General features: G+C 36.0%; 1 protein-coding gene and 1 long non-coding RNA gene across 4 annotated transcripts in view; one reads left to right on the top strand and one right to left on the bottom strand.

The window, feature by feature from the left end:
* Nucleotides 1-22,775, bottom strand: part of LOC106670563 — a 166,663-nt gene that overhangs the window by 61,893 nt on the left and 81,995 nt on the right. The gene's annotated exons all lie outside the window — the stretch shown is intronic.
* Nucleotides 16,381-18,094, top strand: LOC106670564. Of its 2 annotated transcripts, XR_001341093.2 has the most exons (4): nucleotides 16,381-16,864; nucleotides 16,930-17,069; nucleotides 17,300-17,465; nucleotides 17,558-18,094. It is a non-coding gene; the product is annotated as an uncharacterized LOC106670564 (long non-coding RNA). The 2 variants fall into 2 exon arrangements; XR_001341092.2 differs by having other exon boundaries at nucleotides 17,300-18,094.

Genomic DNA, 22,775 nt, shown 5'->3' with positions numbered 1-22,775 from the left:
TGTCATAAGCAATACTGAATAAAAAACAAAACGTCAATAAAAATTTTAAATTGTTCTCAACTGCTCTGATCTTTGGCATCGCCATCAATACCGTCTTATCAACGTACATACCGTCTTGTCAGCACATGTCAGAAAGCAACATAATCCGATGAGAGGGTACGGCTGAGTTAAGCATATATCTATGCTTTCATAATCTCACCGAGAGGATCGATCGTTCAGAATCTGTATAAAAAACGAAACCCTAGGTTTTGATATCTTTGAGTGCCTTTCGTTCTGATAGTCAAGATTTTTTTATACAGAGGTCAGCGGTAATATTTGTTATGGATTTGGAAGTTTTGAAGTTCGGTTTTTTTCGCGAGAGAGTTTTAATTGAAAGCGATTAAAGCTGAGCTATTGGGGATAATAGATTTTTACCACTGATAAGGATTTGGATGAAAAGTAGATCAGTTTGTTCCCAGTTACAGGGTTTGGATTAAGCACAAATGAACCCAAGTGAGGGATTTAATTTAAAAGAATTCTAAAAAATTTAGTTTGGACTTTTTCAAGCAAAAAAATATGGTTATATAGGTCTATACCGTCTATATTTTAATTGCCTTTTCTTAATTAGTTGTTTAAATGTAAGAAGAACTATTTGACTGCATTTCACACCATTTACTTTAAAGAAGTATAGATTTTATGCTAGGACTAGCATACTGTAAACCAATTTTAAAGCGAAATTGTTTTTGAAACGTTGAGTGGTGCACATCACAAATAAAGTATTATTGGTCTTATTAAATACATTGCATAGATTTTATAAAAATGTCATCAGTGATTGTTACAACAAGACCGTTAAATAAGATCTTAGTCTTTAACTGCAATGTACTATAAAAAATTAATATTTTAATTAAATTTATTACAAATTGATTTTAAGAACGTTATTAGGGCGCAGATCTATAAAATTGGAAAGGAGAGTTATTAGTTTTTCATCATCCTGCAGCACATTTTGCCTGTATTTTATTTGCCTGCTCTGACAGTACAGAATAGCGAGAATACCAGGGTGATCTGAAATGACCGTACTGCAAGGTTCATCGCCCCGCAGATCTCAAGAAAAAATTCCACACAAAAAATTTACTTTTAGTTTTTAACACGTGAATATATTTGACACTAGGATCAATATTTTCCCATTCCTGACTTTTCCCCATTCGATGATGACCCAAGACCCTAAGAACGTTTTACCTGATTTATGCTTCAAAGTGAGGTGCGGCAACGAGTTCTAAGAAATCAGATAGAAGGGATCATTTTTGGTACCACATTTTATATCATCTATATTACTGACCTACTTGCACACCCCAATACCTCATCATCACCTACGCCTACACTACCTACGACGATACCGCAATTTTGCCCTCTAACTCGAACCCTATACAAGTTACCTCCAACCTCAAGAACATCTCGAGCATATCGAATACTGGTGCAAAAAGTGGAGGTCAACACTGAATTAAGAAAAATGTACTCAGTGTACGTTAACATCCTTCCATTCAAGTCAAACATTTAGTACTACAGCTAGACAGCAGACTGACATGAAATGCCCACACAAGTCTTAAGAGACAAAAAGTTAATAGAAGACTCGTAGGACCGAAAATGTCTTGACTGTCAAACTAAATTAACCTTATTCAAGGCTACTGCGACCGTTTTGGACATAGGGGGAGGAACTGTGGGGTTCTGTCAAGGCATCCAATATCCAGAGGATCCAATCCTTCCTCTCGATCCATCTTAACCTTACTGCTTGAGCCCACTCGCACATTACCATCCCTAGAACCCGCCAAGTCGCCTTATCTTTAATAAATAGATTATATTGGTTCATGCCAAACCATACCATTATTCTGCTTCATCCATGTTTGACCGTGGAACATGTCATGTCTTAAGTATATATTTTTTGCCACACCCGAACTTGACAATCAAATAAAAATACAATAAATTTTCTTTTCTAGCTCAACAGTTTTCTCAAGAAATTTATTCACATTATCTTATAAAAGTTTTATCTTATCAGATGGAGTGAGTTTTTTATTACAATACGCATTGTTTAATGCACCTGCGATAAAAGCGCCGCGGATTTTTAGGGCTTTTATGATTTTTTGGTAAATTTTGAAAATGCCGACTTTCTTCAATCTGCTGATTAAATTATTTTGCCAATTTCCCTCAGCGATTTTTCTCTCTGTTCTTAAAATGAGACTTAAATTTGTTGGCTATTCTGCGAGGGGACGAACTCATATTGAACTGACCTTCAATTCAAGTAATTCGGATAGTTCCTGACTGAAGCTGACAGCCGAAACACGATGGACCCAAAAATGTGATGTATGGCAATCAGTTCATCATGTACCTAGACTTGTTTTTTCATACTCGTAATGTATGTACTATGTTGCACACATATCACAGTTTTTATCTTTTTTAAAAATATAAATGGCCTTATGAATATTTGCATATTAATAGCCAGGGGCGACGGTGGGAATCGAACCCACGACCGCTATGGACCGAGAGTCTATACTCGACTACCACGGACCCCCAAATTTCGGTTTCATACCATTTTCAGGCTGTTTCATCTTCAATCACACTATTGCAACTTACTCTATTCTAGATAACGTAGCATGTTGCCTTTATTTGTGTACAACGAGTACATTTAAAAACAAGACCGACGTTATTGGGTACATCCATGTATAGATATGAGGATTTCATCCGACATGACAAGCAGTTCAGACGGCAAGAAGAACTCCCAAAATCCAAATTTGAAGCAAGAAGAATAAAAATACGGCGTTCAAAGCCCCGCAGTAGGACCTACATGTGAGCTCCTGACCGAAACCAGTGTGAATAAACGGACCCAGAAAAAGTGATCAGTACCAATCAGTTCCAGACTTATTGTAATAACTGTACATACTCTCAAACATGATAATTACTCACATTTGCATCGGGTACTATAAGCTAGCAAGGTTTTCCGAGAAACCTCCTCGATAAGAATTTTTTGAGTTGCTGAGTGGAAAACCCTCCATAGTGATCTAACTAAATATGGGAAAAATAGCGGGTCAGAATGACGTAGAATTGTTATTATAAGTCATCTTTAATATTGTGAACGGAGGAAATGTGACTGTTTCGACGTCCCCCGGAGATTAATTTTATATCCCCCAATTAGACGAGCCTTGTTAGCTCGCTCGACTGATCTGCTCTCCTCGTTATACTCCCTCCTCTCCAAACATGAAAGTTGGAAACATTCTTTTCATAAGACAGCAATCATCTTTAGATACTCTTAAAATCACTTTTTCAGAAAAGTTCATTGGTCTGAAAAAACGCAGCGTCGTTTGGAAGGCGGTGGAGGGAGGGGGCTGTGAGTTCTGTATGATGAAGAGCCAACATGATAAAGTTGACTAAGGTGGAAAATTTTCTTTGTAAAAATGCTTGTGGTAAAAATTTATGGTATTAGATCAAGATTTTCTGGTATTAGATCGAAAACAAGAAAATTATCAGGTCGGTCCATACATTCTTGTCTATGGTCAACACAGTACTGGTTGACCATACAAATAATTATAACTGTAATACATAACCTAGCTTTTAATCGCTATCAGCTAAGTTGAACCTCTCTTAATAGACAGATTTATTCCATTTTTACATCGTAAAACCGTACTATTTACAGAAATGATTTTTCTACAATAATATATATATACATATTTTTTTGAAATAATAATTAAGTTTTCTGCTTTTTTTAAAAAAACTTTATTATTTGTATTGTAGGTTATTGAACATATACTGCAGCATGGAATTTTATTTTTTAACTACATTTTCGACCTCACGACAGGGTCCTCTTCAGGTTAATTTACAATTGTCTATTCAGTAGACTTCCCAACAATGCGTATTTATTAATGTAGTATAAAATTTCGCAAACAACATTTGTAAAATTAGGGATGTTAGATTTCATAACAATAATATAAACGTATTAAAATTTTTTAAGTTCATATAATATTACACATTTGACGGTTTCTTCCCTTATTATGTGGTTTAGTTACGGGTTTTTAGTACATATAATATTGCACATTTAACGGGTTTTCAGTGAACATTATATGGCATATTTAAGGGTATTTTAGTGCATATAATATGTTACGTTGTGTGTATATATATATATATATATATATGTTTGAGGATTTTTAGTTTATATTATATTGCATGTTTGACGTTTTTTTCGTGCATGTTATATGTCATATTGAGGGATTTTTATTGCAATAAATCGGGCTTCTAATTATGACCAACTTGGAACTCCTAGGCCACAGTTGAACAAGCAAGCACCTGTGCCGAATAAACAAAGCGGTGGTGATAAGTCGGTAAGGAAATGAATCCGCAGGTGAATAGCAAAGCGTCCTTGGCAAGGTTGATTCACGCTAGCAGAACAGTTGTTGTTGAAAGTCGATTCTGACAATGCTAGTCGTTTCACCAGCGCCGAACATCATTTTTCACACGTTTTTTAATTATTATTATTTTTTTAAATTTAAGGACACGTTCGCTTTCATTGAGAAACTCCTAATTGATAAAAAGACATGCTTTATTTCCGATATGAGCGATAACAATAGAAAGATGTGAAGATGATTCAACGGTATGTGATAAATTGGTCTTGTTTGCTTGACTGAATGGTTCATTAGTTATTGTATTCAATATTCGAGGTAAAATGATAGATTTTCAGATTTTCAAGAAGGATTCTCGCTCCAAGGGTTGCATTAAAAAATAAACAAGTCTCAATGACACTGACTTTTGACCGAATCTCTGTTGAACCAAAAAAAATTGACAAAAAAAGTTATATTTGAAAAACTGATTGCTGAATTATATATGCTAAAATTTGCACATCCATGTACATATGCATACACGTTGAGCCCATCGCTTCTCAAATCAAGCTTTTGTACTTAAGAATGAATTACCGGAAGGCCTCGAGAATCATCCACCTCGGGTGTCAGACCTCGGTCTTAGGCGGGGAACACACTTACCCGATGCTACCCGACGCCTCTTCTCGTTTTGGTAGGGTGTGCATATCTGTTCGACGTCAAGCGCACGTCACGCACACAGCATGTATCACAAATCAGTATCGCAATCGCCAAACCTCTTTTGTTCTTAATCCATTATTTTGAGCAAAACCATGTAATAAATTGTTAAATTTTATGAGCACAACATTTAATAAATTGTTAATTAAATTTAATTGTTTTAAATAAAGTTATTCCGGTGTTTTGATAAATTTTCAGCCTGACCATCATAATTAAATAATTTTTATAAAAACTCGTGAATTTTTAATCTCGTTTACACAATTGGGTTACACAACAATAAGCATGTTTTAATTAATATAACGACAAATTACATATACATAGTTTGAAATAAACTACAAAAGATGCGAGTGTCCGCTTCGACGAAAATGGTGTAATTTTATATGCAAAACCTTTAAATAAATTTTAATTAAATTTTATGAGCAAAACCATGTAATAAATTTTATGAACAAATTCATGTAATAAATTGTTAGTTAAATTTTATGAGCAAAACCATGTAATAAATTTTAGTTAAATTTTATGAGCAAAACCATGTAATAAATTTTAGTTAAATTTTATTAGAAAAAACGTAATAAATTGTTAGTTAAATTTTATGAGCAAAACCATGTAATAAATTTTAGTTAAATTTTACGAGCGAAACCATGAAATAATTTCTTAGCTAATTTCATTCTATCAAAAATGGTATTCCGGTGTTTTGATCAATTTTCTTCCTAACCATTAAAATTAATTAAAAAAACAAAAACTATTGAATGTTTGATCTCGCTTAATTTGGTTTATATTAAAATAAGTATCATGTAATTAACGTAACGACAACAATACTTATAGTTTGACATAAAAATATGACTGTCTGGTTCTTTTGTCTTCGACTGTACTCGATGCTATTCGACGAAAATCTGGACAGTGGGGAACTTGGTTGCATCGAGTACAGTAGGGTGCGTTGCATGGGATCGGGCAGATGTGCACGGGGGTAATACCATCTTATGAAAAATTGGACATTGGATTTGTATCGGGTGGCTTCGGGTAGCGTCGCGTAGTGTTGCATCGGGTATGTGTGTTTCTTGCTGTGGCGATGCATCGGGTGTACATTTGTGTCCCCGCTTTATCCCTTCAGCCGTCGAGGTTGGGTTCTTTCAGGATGCTAACAAACCTAGATAATTTTAGCATAGAACGCAATCAGTTCCTAAATCCAAGCCCATTCACACTCTCACTCACTCTTAAATACATTCTTTCCTATTTACTTACCATACGCTCAATTAGGATGGTAGAATAATTGTTATTCCTCCTTCACCCTTTACACGTTTTTACAACTAACTTAATTTAGTGTCGATGGGGTATTCAATACTCCGCCAACAACCCCCTCACACTACACATTCACGCCAATAAATACATTCACTTTCATCAGACACTGGACAAAAAACTATCATTACTATATACAATTAAACAAACTTTCAAGGAGCAGAACATGAGACTCAGATACTAGCTGTAGTGCTGACGCACAATTATCTTATTGGGTGATATTCCAACGCCGTCTCTATATGGGGCAATTAAATTTTCATCGTTCAAGTAAGTGGGATACATGGAGCAACCTTCTCTTAATGCCAGACACGCAGGCTTTGGCCCAAAAGTAATTGCCCGTGTCAACGTAGCATAACCTCTTCTTAATCGTGAAAGGATGACCCTTCTTCTAAGAGTGGTATCTTCCGAGGACTACCTATCGAACAGTACTCTTCAATGAATAAACCTAACAGCAATTGCAGATCATTAGCCAACCTTAAAAATAGAAATTAGACGTCGAGAAGCTTTTGTGTCAACTATTGATATTTATATTCTGACACGAGTTGTCAAATTCAATTATAGAAGTAGATTTGTGCTGAATTTGCATCCCCGATTCTATTTCTTTTCTAATAGCCCTAATTCGCCTGCTGATGTTTCAACACGTATTGTTTAAAAAATAGGAAATCCATCTTTAACATTATCAGTTATCACAAATAAACGAAAATGTTTTTATAACAGCTTGTAATTATTTCAGTTTCTTCGTATTCTAACTTTTGCTTCTGCTATAATTGCTTTTGCTCGTTTAAAACAATTAAATTTTATTTTATAAGTATCAGTAAGCAGTGAGGAACAGTATCGGTAACCAATCGTTAGAATTATTAGATGAGATGAAAGATTTGGAAATTATCAACGACCTCCCAATTATAACCATCATTGAATCTCAATATGACCTCAATCATTGCTCTTGGAAATCGTGGATTTCTTATTAGAAATTGCAAATCCTTCAAATCAAATTCTTCACTGCACTATAGTTAGGTCTGCCTTTGAATATTCGTCCGTTCAACAATGGCATATCGAGCATTTTCTATTTTGTAGGAAAGAACGTATTTAAGATAGAGTGAGAGGGTGAGTGTCTTGTTCTAAAAACTGCATGCCTTGAGGGCTGAAATGACAACAATCAAAAAGACCCCGAACACACCGGCAAACAACAGTAACGCCTACACCGCCCCGCCCACACCATCCTCGACCTCGTAACTAAAACTTTACTCCACATAAATCACCCAAACACTGAAGATGGCGAAAATCGTCTGAACCATCAAAAATCAGCGAGGATAGGCAGACCAAGATGATATGTAACTATCAAACAGTATGAAATGAACCTAGCTGTTGACATGGATTTCAACCAAATTCGGTGGCGGAACGACAGTGACTTTACTTTTAAATAAATATATTCACATTCAAAAAAGTATTTTTGTGGTATTTATACGTTACTAATAGGCTTTATTGTTACATTTTGTAAATATTTAATTAACTTACATACTAATATATTATGGTATGTATGTATACAGTTTAGTTGTAATTGCATTATAATATTTGAGGTGGTTATTGTCAAGTAAACTTGAGACCTAGTCTGCAGTGAATACTGTGGTTTTGTGTACCAGATCTGTTGGTATGACATGTTGTTCTAGTCCACTATGACATGTCATCAAACTACCTGTCGTGCAAGTATGTGCCGTCTTTTGGTGCATAATTTTTTCCATTAATGTTAAAGTAGTTTTATTTTTTTAATAACTTAATTTGGTCGTAAAAATATTTTACTCATCACTGTAAGGTAAAGTCCCGGGTTCGAATTCAGCGGCCCTGCATTCGAACCCGACATGCTTACAAATGGGCTTTTTTTCAAAAACACCGGCACCCTGAGCGTTTATATGACCTCTGCTGTTGCGAACCCACGAATTTTTTTTTTAAATCTACAATGTTAGCTTTTTTAATTAAACACACCATTTGTTTTTATGCCTTATATTTCAATTGCTAATGCATTTCGCGCCACGTCCCTGTCTCTCTTCTTAGGATGTTAGAGTTCCATTTAGCTAAATCGTGAGCTCTGAAGAGGGGTCACGGACATGCACCGAAATGCAAAATATATGACTTAAAAAAATGGCATGTTTAGATTTTAAAAAATAACCAACATTTTAGATTTAAACTAGTTTCTACAACACGTTCTAACCTAAAATCCAGCCGTGAATCTTGGAAATAGATAAAAATTTTAAATTAAGAAATGTGTATTGTACATTTTAAAATTTCTATTAAACATTTGATATCTCAAGTGTCATAATTCTATGATTCATTTTCTGTTGGGATTTTCGGAACATTATTGTTACTCTTATTTACTACTGGGAACCAACTCTGTAAAACGTGGTAGTTAGGTCTAGTAATTGCGATAGTTCGGCAACCATGATAAAATTTAAAGGTCGGGTTTTGCAGACTTCAGTCACGAGGACATAAAACTATATATTATTGATAAAATAAATTTATATTAATTAACGTTAAATTAGTTTTTGTAGAATTAGTTTTTCTCATTTGAAATAGGATGTACATACCAAAATTGGTAATTTGGCTTGGAACTTGAATTCTACATATGACGACTATAATTTTTTATTGATTAATTACTTTAGAGGCAATATATTAAGGCTAAAAAGAACGGTGGATACTACTTAGAAAATACATTTTGAAAGCTGCCATAAATAATATTTTCATTGTAGGCCACTTATTATGGGAAGAAACATTCAAACGGTCCTTTGGTAAAAGGAAACCAGATTAAAGGTGATTTTCTGCGATAGTTCGAATTCTGTTGAACACTTCTTTAGGTAGTTCGGACAGTTCCTCGCAAAAGATGACAGAGAAACGCGTAGGTTTTACCCTACGTACAACGTAAACCAGCCAGAATTGGCGGACCCCAAAAATGAGATTAGTGTCGATACATCATGTATCTAGAGTTGGTAGCATACTATTCTCGCTTGTATTACGTTGCAATCATACGCGTTTCAGAGACATGCTACCTTTATGCTAGTCGGACAGTTATATACAATGACAGACAAAAAATTCCACCCGTTTGTAATATAACTTGATTTGTATATATTTTTGTATATTAATCATAGTTTCCCGTTTTTTAATGTTTAATAATGTCTAAAAACGTAAAGAATAAATGTAAATTGCCAAGAAAAATGAAAAAAAGACGGACAGAAAAATTGGTTTAATTAGATTTTTAATTAACATTTCAATATTGCCTTAATTACAACTTGAATACGCCTCGGCATTCTTTGTACTGGTCTAGAAATGTCTTTTGCTGGAGGTTAGCCCATTCTTCACGAAGAGACCTTTCAAGATCGTGGAGTGTATCAGGAAGTGATGGACGTGCTCTTTACTCGTCTTTTGAGGTTATACCTTAAATGTTCGATGGGGTTCAAGTCTGGAGAGCGGGCTGGCCAGGCTAAGACCCTGCTGGTATGGTATTGAAGGTACGTTTGTACTATGCGAGCGACATGTGGATGGGCATTATCGTGCATTAGAACAGGATTGTCCCTGATTTCATCGAGGATAGGCAACGCATGACTGTCCAAAATTTCATCCACATAGCGAGTGGCTTTCAAAGACCCTCCACAAACAACAACCAACTTTGTGCGACTCTCCATTGAAATTCCCGCCCTCACCATCACTGAGCTACGTTGAAAAGGTTGGCTCTGGAAAAAATTACAAGCTTCGTACCTTTCATTTCGCCTTCTTCATTCTCTTTCATGGCCATCTGGAGATTGTACAGCAAATCTACACTCATCTGTAAAAAGTACAGCAGACCAATCGACTAAAGACCAACGGCTATGTTCTCGAGAAAATGGGAGCCGTGCAACTCTGTCTGTTCTGGTCGATTCTGGTCCTCTTATTGGGCGAAAAGCCATCAGTCCATATTGATTTAATCTTGTTCGAGCAGTGCGTTTAGAAATTTGGACACCTCGAACTTCCTGGAGCTGATGAATCGCTTGAACAACTGTAAGATGCCAGTTTCGCAAAATTCTTAGTCAAAAAACGGTCATCCTGTGGCTCTGTTACCCTAGGATTGTCCAGAACCTGGCCTTCTGTGGTAGGACCGTTTCTCGAAAACGTCTAACTGCATCTCGCAGTTTCGTAGGGAACTCCGATGGCAATAGGCGCATACCTGATGGAACATCCATCATCAGTAAGTGCCACACCTCGCGCAACATCCTCATCACTAAGTGGCATTTTTAAGTTTAAAAATTGAAATGAAGAAAACAATGATGAAATGTAAACAGTTTTTTGCTTCAGAATTCAAATGAGGCTGAATAAACATTTTAAATTCCGTAAAAAGTAAACGTTGAAAAATCCTTTATCCTTGTTTTGGATTAAGGCTTAAGTGTGTGTCTAATTATTATTCCCAATTTAAAACATAGCTTAAACAAATATTTATTGGTAAAAACAATGAAACAACTTAAGGGGAGAATTTTCTTTTATCGAGAAAATGAAAAAAATCGATTGGGTGGAATTTTTTGCCTATCAATGTATAATATAGTTTTATATCGTTATTAATGCAATAATTTTAAATTTAATGTTGTGTAGTCGTTTGAAGTAGGATATAAAACTAAAATTTAATTTTGCCTTGAATTTAAAGTCCAGTCATGATGACCATGTGTAAAATTTATTTTCAATAAAAGATTTATTATACATAAAAAGTACACATATATTTATTTATATTTTCGCGTTGTCATTCTAAGTCATTATCAACCGGCATTTTTTGAAAATGGGTGTACTCTATTGTTAACTAGGACGAAACCAGATGTGAAAAGTGGTATGGTAGCAATTGCGATAGGAAGAAAAACACTAGATAAAAGTGATCACTGGTTCGTTTCCTAATTTTAGTATGAACGAAGGCATAAAATAATATTGTTGTCTATAGAATAAACTGATAGATTATTTAGATCGCCAGTGTGATAATACTGCGATAGCACATCTGATCCTCACCCTTAATGGTGAGAATAAATGCATAAAAATCAACCCTCTTTTTGAGAATTAAAACTCGAGAGTCAGATCGTGTATCGTCTGGAACTCGAACCACTCGTCCTTTCTCCCTCGGCAGTCGGCAACCAGCCAGTCCGACCTCCGCACGGGACCGATCCCGGGTCTCGCCCCAGCCCGGACAGACCGGACTATTAACCGGGAAGAACCCCACCATGGTCCACCCTCCGCCCCCACCCGGATCGCGTTGACGGACAGAAAGAAGGAAGGAGAGCAGCAACATTTCAGCTCTGAGAAGCTCCTGTTTCCCTGGTAGAAGGCTTGCGGCTTTGGTGGAAGAATCATCTTTACCCCCGCCTGATGACAGCCCTACCCTTCTTTTTATTCCTCCCACCCTTGACCCTTTCAGCATTCCCGGTCCCACTTTTTTAAAATTTTCCCTCTTTCCTTATCTCCCGATCGACCGTCATACCGATTTGGCCGTTTTGTCAGAAAGAACCCTTCCATTTTGGTGCGCTGATACAAAAAACACGTTCAAATATTTCCCATACTCATTAAGCTCGAAATAAAGCCTATTTCCAGACTGTTGTTTATGAACAATATTAGACACAACATAACTTTGTTTCTGGCATGTTTCGGAAATGTTTTGCGAAACTATAAAATAGTTATGTTCATGCTTCACGTTAAAATGAAAAACATTGGTTACATTGAACAAGTCTGAGTATATTTTTTTCAGCGTTCTCGAATTAGTTTGAGGTCAGTGATTTCCACGTGAATTCGGAAAATACTTGAAAACTAATCCATAATGCAGTGATTCAATTGAAAATAAAAATAGGGACTGCTTGGCAAAATGTGACAAAATTTGCTGTAACATAGTCATAAGAATTGCTTATATTATTAGAAAGTGCGTCTCTGAGTGAGTAGAGTTTTGAAATCAGCGTCATCATAAGTGCAAAGTATTTTAGTATACTGCAAAGTATAAAGTATTTTGCTTGTCTAAAGCCGCAATTTGTTATGCGGCGCAAATACGGGATTACAAAGAATATGATGAAGTCGAAGCACTGCAAAAACATTTAAACTGGCAGTCCAATATTTTGTACAACAGAGATAAATTTAAATTACCTAAGGAAGCCATGCAAAATTTATTACATTAATCAACCCGAATAAAAAACATAATAAAGATTGTCAATGGCAAAATATATACATGGTGTGTGTGGTGATTAGTGACCGTTAATCGATAATTATTGAGAAATCGTGAGATGCATTCTGGTGTGATGTAGGTTTCAGAAAAATATTTTCTTTATGGTTTCAATATTTCGACATTTATTGAGATCATCTTCAGGGCTCAAAGTGTTTGTCTTCTATGTAATTGTGCCATTCTTGCGTGTCGTGTTGAGAATGCCCACTCACGACACGCAAGAATGGCTCAATTACACAGAAGACAAACACTTTGAGCCCTGAAGATGATCTCAATAAAGGTCGAAACGTTCGCACGATAAAGAAAATGTTTTTCTGAAACCTACATCATACCAGACCGCATCTCACGATTTCTGAATAATTATACAGGGTGTGTTAAGCTTCTTTCCCCCTATTTTTTTAAATTATTTTTTGTTTATTGGGGCGTTTTTGGGAAAAATGCCTAGACACGTAAGTTTTTATTCTTTGTTTAGTCAATATTTTGTAAAAAAAAAAAAGTAGAGCTGCTTATAAATTACATAAGGAACTCAGGTTTGATAAAGGCTCATTGTCCCATCTGGTACTAACAACTTCATATTATTATTATTATTATTATTAACTGATGGGAAAACTGAAAATAAGTTCAGTAAATAAAGTCAAAGAATAAATTTCCAGAAATATCAATGGACATGATTATCACGCGGACTGAAGCCTGGAACAACTGGGGATGCTGTTCCGAGTTGAACTATGTTCAATATTGCTCAGCAATATTATTTACAATCTGTTTTAGGCTTAAATAAACAAATGTAGTTGGAATGAAACGTTGCTCAATGTTTATTCTCGACTTTCACCCTGAAGGGTGCTCACTCCCCGACGTGCTGACCCTAGGATCGGTACCTCAGATAGTTCACCTACCACATTATGTGGCTGGGTCGCTAGTATCTCCCTTAAGCCAGATGTCCAGGAAATAGTCACTTCCCAGCTAGGTTAGATACAAACAGAGGCTTTCGACAGGTAGGCCATTTAAGCCCCCAACGCATGCAAACTATAATCTAACCTAAAACTAAATTCCATAATAAAATCGCACAAATAAATACATTCACACCTAAGTTCATTGCACTCATTCTGATTAATCAATGGAGTACCTACTCGATATTTTTCCATCGACCTACACACACTATTAATCTAATGGAAATTAGGGTCGATGGGGTACTTTTATAAATATTCTGCCACCGACCTTAGGCACACTCTGCTGGCGGTAACGTTAAATTTCAACATCAGACTTTCACACCAATACGCACTTAAACAAAACATAAGCAAATCTATATACAAAGAAAAAACCCACGTCCTCCAAAAGCGGATACAGAAATTTGCCTCTGAGCAAGAGAATCCTTCTAAAATCTGGCGGCATGTAAGGCGCCAAGACATGACAAGGTCCTCTTATGTGGGACACACAGAGTAACCTTTCTCTGCATAAGGACCACCTGCGCGGGCTTTGGCCCAAGAGCAGGTGCACGTGTGTTAACCGCGTATGGCCTATTCTCAATCGGGTAAGGACGATTCCTCGTTTCTCGCTCTCGGGGAGCAATTGTTACTTCAACCGAAAACGTTGGATTAAGCATTTAAGCAAAAATAACATAATAAATGCCTTCATTTCTGATCATTGGATTTATTTCTGCAGCTTATCCGCGGCTTTTCTGTTTTTTAAGAATACAAAGCATAAAGATTCTTTCAAATAACTTGTGGTTTGTTGAGGAGCGAGTTTGTTTGATTCTGAAGGAAAGGGTAGCTGTTGTCTCTGTTCAAAAACCTTCAATTTAAATTAACCAAACTAATGAAAGTAGAAAATTTTATTCTTTGAATAATGGCATATTGTTGTAGTATATGGCTTTATACTTTCAGAATTAGCTATCTTTTCTACTAATATTTTTTTCAAAATACCATGGGTAATTAATTTTAGGGTTACTGAAGTGTCAATTTTTAATATAAACAAGAAAACGATTTTTAACCAACCAAAAAGTAAGAAATAAGGGCATCAATATATATATATATATATATATATATATATTAGCAGTGTCAAAAGATACTTGACTAATTTTGTTTTAAAATGGTATTCAATGTATGATTCAAGGGTTTTTTTCTCAACTTTGACAGGAAAAAGTAGTGACTTAATTCATTTTGTCTTACCGAATGCTTACCTCATCGACTACAACAAATCTTATATGACTCTCGTCAACATCGTTGAAAAATGTGCCTATTTTAGTGAGTAGCGGCCGAGACTCGACCTTGGCCCTTCAGCCAAGTTATTTCCGGCTAAGAAACTCAAGACAGTTCGCAAATTACAGTTTCACCCGGACATACAAGTGCTATGTCAACAACATTATATAATTTGAGTTGCAAAATTCTAACTGCTCAAACTGTATCAAAATAATTGACTGTGCAGTATAAATCTGTGGGGGCGTCGGTGGCCGCCACGGCTGACATGGCGCTCATCACTGTAAGGATGGGCTTTTATTCAAAAACACCGACACTCCGAGAGATATGACCTAATGCGAGAACCCTTGGAAAAAAAACTTTCACAAGAGGAAGAACCTCAAACTCTATCCTAAAACGGTTTAAGTCCAACTTTCTATGTCTAAAGTTTAATAGCCCAGACTTACTTTTTTGTTTGAACAACATTGGAAACTGTACCTTCAGGCTATGTTCCCACTTCGTTCGTTTACAATGATTCATAATTAATTAGTAATGACACATATTAAGGCGGAAGGTTAGGCGATTCCGGAACGTGAGCGGCGGCTATACCCTACCCAATACAAATTTCAACTTTAGGTTCAGTAACTAATACTAAAAAAACATTTAAAAAATCAAGATTAAACGGAAAATACAAAACAAATTACTATTTTTATCGACATGAAAGCTGTCATGACAATGGTATTTATTAAAACAAATATTTGCAAATCTTTTGAGAGATAGGGCAAAAGGAGGAGGCTTTAATTGTTTCAGTTGGCAAAATGTACGTAGACAAGTAGAATTTGATTCTAGCACTAGCAGCCAGCCCTGACCAGGGGCACAGGACGAAATGCATTGGCAATAAATAATAATAAAAAACGTATATACAAACATTTAGTATTTACCTGAAATAGATAATAATAGAAAAATTAAATCAATTTAAAATAACGATCGACTGAAGAAATATTTCATACGATTGTGATAAGAGTTTTAGGGCAGATAACGTTCCCATTATCTGGCAACCAAAAGAAGCAGTTATATAAGATAAACAGTTTATTGTACATCGGTTTTTTTGTTGTTTTAAATTTACAAAAACGTTTCAAGAATACAAGGCATCTCTCTCTCTCATTCTCTTTCTCTCTCTCTCTCTCTCTCTCTCTCTCTCTCTCTCTCTCTCTCTCTCTCTCTCTCTCTCTNATATATCTTTCTCCCTCTCCCTCCCTCCATCTTTGTACTTCACTTTCTATCTATCTCTCTCTAAGGTGGATAATCAATTTATATCGTTGAATGTAAGAGTGGTTAGTATTTGACCAAATAAATTCTGCGGCGCTAAATAAAACTGGATTCATTCATTCTCCCCCCTCACACTCAAATTCTCTCTCTCTTTCTCTCTCTCTCTCTCTCTCTCTCTCTCTCTCTCTCTCTCTCTCTCTCTCTCTCTCCGCACATGCTTCAAGAAATATTGTTACGGGACAAAATTGCTAAAAGACATCTGTACGTTTATCTCCACTATAATATTAACAGTGAAAGTGAACATACTTAAATAAGCACTACAATACCGGAACGGACAGCACAACAATCGGCCAAGATCAACAATAACAACAACGAAACTGTTAGAAGACCAGGTTGCTAAAGTATTCTGCTCTTTACCTCTACTATGTTTTTTATAAGAACGTGTAGATAAGTTTTTCATCATATACGTTAATGAGAAAAAAGACACACAATACAGACAAAACAATAACAACGATGACGATGATGACGTCGGCAACGTAGATATTAAGAAACAAGACTGTGAAATGAATCTGCCCTTTTATCTCCACTATCTTTCCGAAGAGAACGTGCATGTACGCTTTTCAGAACATACGTAAATAGGAAGAAAGACACACAACACAGAAACAAAAAAACAACACACACCCAATATCGAACATCATGATCACAACACCACGATCACATTGACGACGAAGACACGATTCCAACAACAACATTAGGAAACAATATTGCCAAAAATCTGTACTTTTATCTAAGCTTGTGCATAGAGGCATGCAGGCTTTGGAACAAGTTTGGATAAGTTATCATTAGTATCATCAACAACAGCACTAAAACCAGGCAAGGTAACTACATCATCAACAATATAAAAATTAATGAACAAGATTTTTGACCTACAATTTTTTCAAAGAAAAGTGCAGATAGGTTTTTCTGAATGTACGGAAAAGAGAAACAATGCACAAACAAACTCTACAACAATTACTACTACAACAACAACAACTACAGCAGCAATACATCAACAAATGTTTTGGGAAACAAGGTTGCTACCAGGTATCTTCACTTTTATATATTTTGCATTGTTTTCAAAGGAAAAAGCAGGTAAGTTTTTCATAATATAAGTAAACGAGAAAAACGACACTGACTACAGATAAAACAACAACTACAGCAGCTAAGACAGACCCACTACAAAAATAACACAAATATGTTTTACGAAACAAGATTGCCCACGAGAATTTTATCTCTATTTTTTTCCTAAAGTATAGTGCATGTACGCTTTTCAGAATCTACGTTAACGAGATTCCTCCACCATCACAACAACCAACACTGATATTAGGAAAAAATATTGCCAAAATAGGCACGTGTAGGTACTGGAAGAAGTTTGTATAACTAGTACCATCAACAGCAGACAGGTCACGACATCAATATCAACAAAAACAACCCAGGCAGGTAATAACATATTTAACAAGAACAACAGCCCGGAAAGGCAACAATATAAAAATTAGTAAACAAATAGATTTTATACCTACAATATTTATCAGAAAAACGTGCAGACGTAAACGTGAAAAAAATACCAACACAACAACAACTTTAGCAACAGAACATCAACACAAGATTTGGAAACAAGATTACCAAAAGGAATCATGAGTTTCAACATTTCAGAAAGATAGTAATTCTGTATCTGAACCTGCACGTTCTAGCAGGTTAAGTTTTTCAGAATATACGTAATCAATAAAAAAGAAACTCAACACAGTCAAAACAACAACTACAACAACGAGGACAGACACAAATAAGAATCTGCACTTTTTATCTCTACAATCTTGTCTATAGAAAAGGTTGTGGACGACGTTGTATAATTGACGATATTTTGTCACTTTGTTCAGTTTATAAATATAATTCTAATAACAATAATGTACGATATAACGCATACATTGAAGTTCCTATATTTTGGAATGTTTTTAACGTTGAATAGTTCAGCTAGGAGTCTTACTTTATGAAACATAATCATGAAACCATTATCAAGAGAGCTGAAGATGTTGTTGGCTTATTTCCAAGGCATTTTTATTTTATAGCTTAAAGATAATAAATAATTTAAACGTATATTTTTTATGTGTTTCTATTAATTTATCATGGAATTCATTGTCCCTGTGTAAAAAAAGTTTTATAATAACGTTTAACTTGTTTCTAAAGACTTTATGGTTTTGTCTTTTTCTTATGTAACACAAAGAATTTGTATTTTTGCTAATTGTGTGCCTAGACACACATTCATTGTCTATCGACGGGAAAATTCACGGAATTGGTCTGGAGCTGGACAAAGCGTTTTTACCGTGCTGATTCTTTCTCGATCGCCCTATTCCATTGACACAGTGCTCTTTGAATGAACCACATGACGAATCACATATGTCGGTGTTGAATTTCTTATTAATAAGAGCATTCCATTCAAATAGGACAGCTAAGAGCCGAATGTAATCTTACGCCGTTTTTCATCACCTGTTACACGATATCACGGACGGATTTCATGCACAAAATAAATGCCATGCGGTAAACAAACTGCTGTCGACGTCCGTTTACCGATAGGAGAGATAGTGGCAATGAGTGAATTATTCATTGATGTAAGCGTCTGCTGATTACGGCTATCGCTTGGGAATTGTTGTCGAGCGACATGTGGGCGGTTAGACGTCATCGATTAAGAGCGAATCAATTGACCCCTGTGCTCAATAATATCACTTTGTTTGTTTTATTGATCAAATATTATCACACAAGCTAGTTAGAATGGAGAATATGTCAACATACATAGTTTGTAGACCATTTCTTAAAACACTAACTAATAAAAACATCAGTAAGGATTTAGTTATCGACCAGTTGTTAATTCTAGATGTAACAGGTGGAATTATTGAAAATTACATAATGAACAATGATTAACAGGGCGCGAGTAGGCATGCCGCCAGATGTAAAGAGGGTTCTCGGACACAACATCGAGTTTAAGGGTGTTGGGAATTTTTTTGTATATAGAAGTTAAGTTATGTGTTTTGTGTTTCTGTGTCTTGTATGAGTGAATGTATTTATTGGTGTGAATGGGGAGTCGCTGATGGCGAATTAGCTTCTCTATCGCCCTTCAGGTTGTGTGTCTGGCTTGGAGTGATGGCGGAAATTTTATAAAAATACCCCATCGACCCAATTTAGATTAGTTTATTATAGGGAACAGGTAGATGGAGGAATATCGAGTACTCCATGTACCAAACAGAATGAGTGCAATCAATGTATGTTGGTGTGAATGGGGAGGGGCTGATGGCGAAGTAGCATCTCGATCAATGTATACAGGTTTGAATGTATTTATTGGTGTGATTGTGACCAAGCTGTCGGATGCCCCTGTATAAAAAAAGAAAAAAAACATTGATTAACGCACACCAAAGCTAGCGCTGGTTGCCATGCAGAGAGAGAAAGGTTGATCGACGTGTCCCACATAACAGAACTTTGTCATCTCTTGGGTCCTTACAGAGAACGTGTAGGCATGCCTTCGAATTTAAGAGTCCTTCGCGGGCACAGTAGCGATTTTTTGGGTTCGGTGTTCCGCTTTTTGGAGAACGTGTTTTTTAATGTAAATAGAACTGTTTTATGCGTTTTAATTGAGAGCGTCTATTTATTAGTGCGAATGTTAAAGGGGGGCACCATTACCCTCCAAACATGTGTGTGTTTAAGATCGATGGCGGTATATTTATAAAAGTATTCCATCGACAATAATTTACATAGATTATTAATATTGTGTAGGTCGAAGGAGGATTATTGAGTACTCCACCGACTAATCAAAATGAGTGCAATGTAGGAATGTATTTATTTTTGTGACTGTATTAGGGAATTTAGTTATTTTTAGGCTTGATTATAGTTTGTATGCATTAGGGGCTTAAATGACCTAGCTGTCAAAAGCCCCTGTTTGAGCCTAACCTAGGGAAGCGAGTGTCTCAGGGCATCTGTTTAAGGGAGATTCTAGCGACCTAGCCACATAATGTGGTAGGTGAACTCTCTGAGGTACAGAGCCTAGGGTCAGCACGTCGGGGAGTGACCACCCTTCAGGGTGAATGTCCAGAATAAATATTGAGCACAGTTTCTTTCCCACTTACTTATTTAAACTTAAAACAGATTGTAAACAATATTGCTTAGCAATATTGAACATAGACTAATATGAACACCATTGCGTGAAAGCTAAATTTACTTAATCTTGTGTATACAATAATCAATGAAAAGTTTTGGTTGGGCTTTTTTAGGCAGTTTTAATTTAAAAAATGTATTCAAAAAAATAAAAAACTGAAATCGGACAATAGTAATACTAATTTTAAACGAAATTTGACCTGCCCCATATTATACACAAAAACCTTTTTTCAAGTTCCCAATATTATTTTTAAATATTTCATACGTTTCGCTTTTTCGTTAATTCTGACTAAATAAAAATGCGAGAGCTGACCTGTAAAACGACCATTAAATTCTAATAAAAGGTGGCACCGAATTGTCGCAGACTCCACCTGCTCTCCACTGTTAAGTCACCACCCTGGCTCTGACTTTTTCATTCATCCGGTTCCTGCCCTACTGGCTGTTAAAAATATGCTTACTCATAGGTATGTTTATTCGTCGAGAATGTCTAGCGTGCCGCATTCCAAGCAAGGAGTCTTGGAATCGCATTATTTCACCTTCAGCTAATGAAAATGGTCATCACAGCACCATCTTACAACAACGAAACCTCTATTGGAAATCAAAAATACGATCAAATAGAAAATAAGTTTTAGGGAAATTTCGTGGTTTTCTCGATTTGTCAGAGTTTCATAATTATTCCAATTAATATTGTCAATTATGACCTCTAAGCAAGTACGTAATGTTCGAACTAATTGTAAGTCATAAATTTGATTTGCAAGATGAACAAATATAACGAGCTAACTTTACAGCTTATATTTTATTTATTTATTTTTTAATTTATGGTAGTAGATTTGACAAGGTCTTTCCGTACTATATTTCAACAATTTCAGAAATGTCTGCTTCTCTCACTCTCTCACTCTCTCTTTCTCTTTAGGTGTAAGAGTGGTCCTAGAGACCAAATCTTGAGTGATTGTTAAATAAAGCGATAATCAATCAATCTCTTTCTCTTTCTCTCTCTCTCTCTCTCTCTCTCTCACTCTCACTCTCTCACACACACACACTCCAAATCACTCTCGCACTCTCTCTCTCTCTCTCTCTCTCTCTCTCTCTCTCTCTCTCCTCTGTCTATATGTTTGTCATCTTAAGTTTACCTATTCTATTATCTACTTATCAGCATATCCCGATCTATTTCTGTTTCATTCCCCTCTCGTCTTTCACACTTTTACCCAGATCGCTCTCCCTCTTCATCGCTCTCTCTCTCTCTCTCTCTCTCTCCTCTGTCTATATGTTTGCCAGCCTAAGTTTATCTATCTCTTTTTCATTCCCCTCTCTCTCCCTCTCGTCTATCACACTTTTTCCCCGATCGCTCTCTCACTCTCTTCATCTCTCTCTTACTCTTTTTCTCATTTCGCGTTAAATGTAAGAGAACTAGTTCGCGACCTAAATTTGGAGATTTTTAAATAAAACGATATTTTTTCATTCATTCGTTCTTTTTCATTCAGACTCAATCGGTTTGTCTCCTCTCTGACACACCAAAACAGCGAGGATAGGCAGACAAGAATGGGCGGAAAATGGCAAGTATATGTTCATCACCCTCAAAAGAAATGTCGCAATTTATCAATTGCACGTTAGACAATTTATAATAAGTCTCTTTCTCTACAAAAATGGATAATTTCTTGATGGATGAAGTGTTTTATGCCGTTTCAGAATATTTTTTTACACATCAGTACAAGATTAAGATTTAATATCAATTAGTATAAATACAACGACACTATGTGTGACTGTAATTTAACCGTGTGGTCGAATTTTGAAAATGTTTAAATGACTTGTGATTACTGAACACAACTGAGTTTCTCGTATTGTTACAGGCATAATTCTTGGCTACACAAATACATAAATATATAAATATTAAGCAATAACTTTGAGAGATCAAATTAGATTAACAAATTCTAGCAGAACGTAATTATTTTATGATCACTAAACCTAATTAGTCTACTATTAAGTTGAGGCATTTTATTTATTTAAGCAAAAATCAACAAAGAAGGACTTTTATGCTTGATTGATTAGGTCCATTAGTTTGATTACTCGAAAGAGGATATAGTAAATTCTAAGAAAAAGTCTCGAGTTAGCAAAGTATAATTGATATGTGTACTCCCTAGAAGTTAAGTCCAACTCGCTAATCTAATATACCCATCGGAAAACATACCAATGACTAAGCCTGACATTAGCAGACATTGAAGCAGGATCCGGATGAATGAAAATGTGAGTAAGAGCCGGATGAGGATTGTAAGCATCAAACGGGCGGAGCCGGCGACAATTCGGAGCCACTCACACACTTTTCTTTCTCACGAAGTTCGTGGGTCCTTTGGCGGAAAGGGCTGAGATGCTTGCCTTGTCTGGAATTGTCGGTACGGTTTCCAAGGTGGGTCCTCTCCCTTTCACTCCTATTGCGGCAAATATCCATGTTTGACGCGACGCCGCGGCGTTGCAACGGGCCGGAAATTGCGGTATATTTATTCAAATCCTAGTTGAAATCTCTTAGGGCAAATAATTGATCCAAGCGGTGACATAGATATTCTAAGGCGGCTTAGAATGGTAACAATTTTTTTGAACCGGCATTCGTCGTTTCGAATC

The sequence above is a fragment of the Cimex lectularius genome, unplaced genomic scaffold, assembly GCF_000648675.2.
Source record: "Cimex lectularius strain Harlan isolate CLEC.00 unplaced genomic scaffold, Clec_2.1 scaffold254, whole genome shotgun sequence".
Lineage (NCBI taxonomy): Eukaryota > Metazoa > Arthropoda > Insecta > Hemiptera > Cimicidae > Cimex > Cimex lectularius.
Note: the sequence above shows the minus strand (reverse complement) of the source record. Positions and strands in the feature narration are given on the sequence as shown.